Raw genomic sequence first — 5,800 nt, forward strand, 5'->3', positions numbered from 1 at the left:
CTGTTCAACTACTCGCTTTCTTTTACAAGTCACTGACTATATATAAAACCAGCATCAGACTATAAACCCACTTCTTCTCTCTCTGACGCCACAGCAAGTCACAGTCAATTGTGAAAGTGATTCCACATAACTCACAAGAATCACTATCTAATATTCCCCCCTCTTTAAAACTTTACCTCAAACCATTCAACTCAGCATATTGTAATTTAAATAGCTAAATTGAGAAAATCACCAGAAGTTTTTGTTTGTTTCTTTTCTTTCTTTTTTTCTTCTTTTTTTTATTTTTTTTTTACTGTGCATAACATGATTACTAAAAACAAACAAACAAAAGAAAAAAACTGCAACTGTTTTAGGTCAGTGAGTGTATACAGTTGTATACATTACTGAATTGTATTGTATTGTATTTTCCATGAGTGGTGGCATATCAGTGGACTGGTCTTTGAATCAAACAATTAACAGAGACAGCTCTACATATTAGTATTAATACATACAACTTAGTATTTAATTTGTTAAGTATAATGAAGAAACCTTAATTCCCAACAAAAAAAAACATTCTACTATGTCTATGATAAAATTCTGTAGTGGAAGAAAAGTCTGCTTTGAGTGTGAGAGATTATATATATATATATATATATATATATATATATATATTGTGTGTGTGTGGGGGGGGGTGGTTGTGTGTGTGTGTGTGTGTGTGTGTGTGTGTGTGTGTGTGTGTGTGTGTGTGTGTGTGTAATACAGGGAGGGAAAAGATTTTTAGAAATAAAAAAAGAAGAGAAAACAAAGGGTGCTGGTGTGGTGAAGCCACATGCTCTCCATGGAGGTAGCACACCTAATTTCACACAGAGACATCTGCATTGGCACTGTATGTAGACCAGTTCAGTTCAGTTTCTCAAGGAGGTGTCGTGTTCAGACTAATCAATATATATGCTACACCACATCTGCTAAGCAAATGCCTGACCAGCACCATAACCCAATGCATTTAGTCAGGCCTTGAGGAAAGAAAAAATGATTTTTTTCTTTCCTCAAGGCCTGACTAAATGCATTGGGTTATGGTGCTGGTCAGGCATTTGCTTAGCAGATGTGGTGTAGCATATATATTGATTTTTTTCTTTCTTTTAAACAAACCAAATATAATAATGATAATTAACAATAATGTCATATGCATGTGCTAGGCCAATATATATATAGTGACAAATATGCAGACAGATGGATGAATAAAAAGAATTTTAAAAAAAAGAAGTAAAACCCAGCTGCATAATACAATGCAGTAGAATATTATATTATTCCTACAGTGCAGTATTGATATCATGCACTTGAGTTAACAGGAACCATCGCCACAACTAAGTAAGCAAAAAACACAAGGAATGGAAATATATATTGCTTCTTCTTTTCCTTTTTTTAACTTCCAAAAATAAAAGCAACAATTCAATTGCCCCCTGTTGTTTCTTCACCATCTCCCCCCCCCCTCCCACCCCTTAGGGTTGATAGTAAAACTTGTAATATTTCCATCCGCTTTCAAACAAACAACTGTAATACCCCCTCCCCCACCTGACAAGTCATATAGACTCATACACATCGTGCTGTTCATTGTTATGGACTTTCGCTACACAAGATGAATACAGCTGGCTGACACTCACCAGTAACCGGGCAACCCAAGCATGACAACTTCTTATTTGAGCTGCATTACCCGATATGTCAGTCAGTCACTGACTGACTTTCCAGTGTAGTGCACATGCAGTGTCCACAATACAACTCGTGTCCACACTGACTCAAACCGCTACAGGCTTCTTAGTGCAACTCGCCAAGCTGTCGTCTGCTTTTCTTCTTTTTTTCGGTTACGCTTTCACGAAAACACAAACAAAACGAAAAGAATAGCCTATATTGTAGGTACTTACGTTTGAACAGCTCAATTAAAGTCCGCCACGAAAGTACCGTTACTTCCAATGCAGAGAATATATGGTACTCGAGAGTTGGAACGACTGAGAAATGAAATAAACAATTGTTGGGTGAGGCGGGTTTGTGAAAATCCCGCACGCGGCACAAACGCCTGACAAGCCAGGGAGACAGTCGCAGACGCAGTTTCGGAAGGGACGTCACTCAAAGCCGACTTAGCAGACGACTTCACAGTGGACAGGCGATCGATGGGTTTTTCTTTCTAGCTCACACACACCCATCTTTGTATCTCTGTGCGTGTGTGTGCGCGCGCGCTCAGTAAGTATGGTGGATTTGTCCGAACTTGAAGACGCGGCACTGAACGAAGCTGTGTGTGGGGAGGGAGGGTGGCGGTCTTTACACGAACTGAAGTGATTTAGTAGGTCCACACAGACTGACAGAGAGGCTTTGGGGGTCTTCCTGTCCATGAGACTGAATCGATTATTTTTTTCCAGATAAATCGAACACATGTGACTTTGAAAGGTAGCTATTTTCTCGCCTCTTAATTCATTGGAAGATCTGTGGTGAGACATAACAAGCATCTCAGTCTTAAACAGATATATATATATATATATATATATATATATATATATATATTTGTATTTCTTTTTATCACAACACTGAGATTTCTCTGTGTGAAATCTGGGCTGCTCTCCCCAGGGAGAGCGCGTCGCTACACTACAGCGCCACCTTTTTTTATTTTTCTTTATTTTTCCTGCGTGCAGTGTTATTTGTTTTTTCCTATCGCCGATGAAGTGGATTTTTCTATAGAATTTTGCCAGGAACAACCCTTTTGTTGCAGTGGGGTTTTTTTACGTGCACTAAGTGCATGCTGCACACGTGATCTCGGTTTATCGTCTCATCCGAATGACTAGCGTGCAGACCACCACTCAAGGTTTAGTGGAGGGGGAGAAAATATTGGCGGCTGAGCCGTGATTCGAACCAGCGCACTCCGATTCTCTCGCTTCCTATGCGGACGCGTTACCTCTAGGCCGTCACTCCACAGTGTTATTGTTGTTAACTTGAAGCAGGTTATGAAGATCCAATATAATTATAATTGTTACTCAGTGAACGTGTGTAATTGCATCATAGTGATCCTTTGAAAGAATGTGCATTTGATTATGGAAACAGCAATTCATGTATTTTTTTTTTTATATTCTATTTCTTCTTCTTTTTTTCCAGTGCTGAGGTCGTGTGTGTTTTACTGACTTTGCCTTGTTATTCTAAGGGTCAAAAGTGCCGTGTTTCAGATAAGAATTTGTGTTTTTGTACGCGTGCGTGCGTGCGTGCGTGTGTGTGTGTTTGTACATGATGTGTGTGTGTATGTGTGTGTATGTGTGTGTGTGTGTGTGTGTGTGTGTGTGTGTGTGTGTGTTTGTCTGCGTACACACGCACGAGCGCGTGTATGTCTGTGTATGCGCGCGTCATCTCTCTCTCACTCACTCTTCTCTCTCTCTCTCTCACACACACACTCTCTCTCACTATCTCTCTCTCACTCTCTCTCTTTCACATACACTCTCTCTCCCCTCCCTCCCCTCAGTCCCCCCCCCCCCCTCTCTCTCTCTCTCTCTCTGTACCTGTCGAGTGGCTGACATCTGACACAGACCTTCATCAGTACAGGAAGGGAACGCGGGGTCCTGCACACAATAACGACAAGGCGACACCCGGAATAGAACTCAATCATCACTGCTCGCTCATAATATGCTGCTGTTTGCCGGCTGTCGGGTACCGGGTGGCTTGGTTCTGAGAGGACATACCTCTCTTGGTCTTTGGACAAGTCTGAGAGAGAGAGAGACAGATTGGAGTGGGATTGGATTTGGGGGGTGAGAGAGAAAGGGAGAGAGAGAGAGAGAGAGATTGGGGCGGGATGGGATAGGGGGGAGGGGTGAGAGAGAAAGGGAGGGAGGGAGAGAGGAAGGGAGAGACAGATTGGGGTGGGGTGGGATGTGATGGGGGGGTGAGAGAAAGGGAGGGAGGGAGAGAGGAAGAGAGAGAGAGAGAGAGAGAGAGAAAGATTGGGGTGGGATGGGATGAGGGGTGAGAGAGAAAGGGAGGGAGAGAGAGAGAGGAAGGGAGAGAGACTGGAGTGGGATGGGATGGGGGGGGGGGAGAGAAAGGGAGGGAGGGAGAGAGGAAGAGAGAGAGAGAGAGAGAGAGAGAGAGAGAGAGAGATTGGGGTGGGATGGGATGAAGGGTGAGAGAGAAAGGGAGGGAGAGAGAGAGAGAGACTGGAGTGGGATGGGATGGGGGGTGAGAGAGAAAGGGAGGGAGAGAGAGAGAGAGACTGGAGTGGGATGGGATGGGGGGTGAGAGAAAGGGAGGGAGAGAGAGAGAGAGACTGGAGTGGGATGGGATGGGGGGTGAGAGAAAGGGAGGGAGGGAGAGAGAGAGAGAGAGATTAGGTGAGATGGGGGGATAAGAGAGAAAGGGAGGGAGAGAGGAAGAGAGAGAGAGAGACTGGGGTGGGATGGGATCGGGGGTGAGAGAGAAAGGGAGGGAGAGATAGAGAGGAAGGGAGAGAGAGAGATTGGGGTGGGATGGGATGGGGGTGAGAGAGAAAGGGAGGGAGAGAGAGAGAGGAAGGGAGAGAGAGAGATTGGGGTGGGATGGGATGGGGGTGAGAGAGAAAGGGAGGGAGAGAGAGAGAGAGAGACTGGGGTGGGATGGGATGGGGGGTGAGAGAGAAATCGAACTTTTTTATTGAGGGAAAAGGAATAGGCAATTATCGGCCTACCCTCGTAAAGAAAACGTATAAACTAATCTAGGAAATACAAGAAGACTGAAAAAAGGAGGAAAAAGAACCCAAAAAACATTGCATGGCAACAACAACAAGAAAAATAAATGGCATAGAAAATACACAATTCCCCACAAAATAACATAGTATGCTTTTGCGTGAAGGGGAGAGGGAAGAAGACGGTAAGAGAGGAAGAGATACGAAGAAGGAAAGAGAGGAAAACTGTTGAGAGAGAGAGAGTGAGAGAGAGAGGAAGAGAGGGAGGAGGGAGGGAAGGAGGAAGGGAGGAAAGGAGGTAGACAAATAGACAAGGATATTGAGAATACATCATTTGTTTATCAGTCTCGGTAATTTCAAGGATTCGTAGAACTTAGCTCTGACATTAGATGTTTATGATATAGTCTTTTGAAGACACTAAGACTGGAGTTTATATTAAGTGTAGATGAAATAGAATTCCATAAATATCCACCAGAGTATGTGAGACTTGTTTTATAAAGATCAATTCTTGGCCGAGGCAAGATTATTTTATGTATGTGACGGTGACTATTTACTGGAAAATTACTTATGAGAGAGGGTGGGGAATAACCTGATAATATTTTGAACATAAATATGGCTTTACTATATTTCAGTTTAATTTTCAATGGCAATATATCAAGTTCTATATAATCAGAAACATATAAAGAGGACGATTTTAGAATAACTAATTTAAGAGCACGCCTATGAAGACTTAGGAGTGGTTTTAGGATGTTATCACTCGCTGAATCCCAGACAGTTGAGGCATAGTTTATATAAGATTCAATGTAGGCGTGAAAAAATATTTTTCGAGTATGTAAATTTAAAAAATGTTTTATTTTAGAAAGTTGATATACCTTTTTGGAAATAGTTTCACATAACATTGATATGTGATCAGACCAGGTCAAGTTGTTATCAATAATTACCCCAAGAACCTTGTGACTGTCGACTTCTTCAATGACTTTGCCATTTATAAAAAGGGAGGAGGAATTAGATGCAAGAGTTTGACGCTTCTGTCTGGTTGTAATCAACATGTATTTGGTTTTTTGTGGATGCAAACTCATGTGGTTTAGTTCATACCAATCAGTTAACTGATTAATACTTACCTGCAATGTTCTG

At 42.3% G+C, this 5,800-nt stretch overlaps 1 protein-coding gene across 1 annotated transcript in view; it reads right to left on the minus strand.

Moving 5' to 3' along the window:
* Window positions 1–2,023, minus strand: part of LOC143281220 (uncharacterized) — a 151,377-nt gene extending 149,354 nt beyond the window's left edge. Inside the window, exon 1 of the mRNA XM_076586305.1 lies at window positions 1,899–2,023. The gene's annotated coding sequence lies outside the window, so the exon portion shown is untranslated. The remainder of the gene's footprint in view (window positions 1–1,898) is intronic.
* Window positions 2,024–5,800: the final 3,777 nt, after the last annotated feature.

Source organism: Babylonia areolata, chromosome 4, assembly GCF_041734735.1.
Source record: "Babylonia areolata isolate BAREFJ2019XMU chromosome 4, ASM4173473v1, whole genome shotgun sequence".
Classification (NCBI taxonomy): Eukaryota; Metazoa; Mollusca; class Gastropoda; order Neogastropoda; family Buccinidae; genus Babylonia; species Babylonia areolata.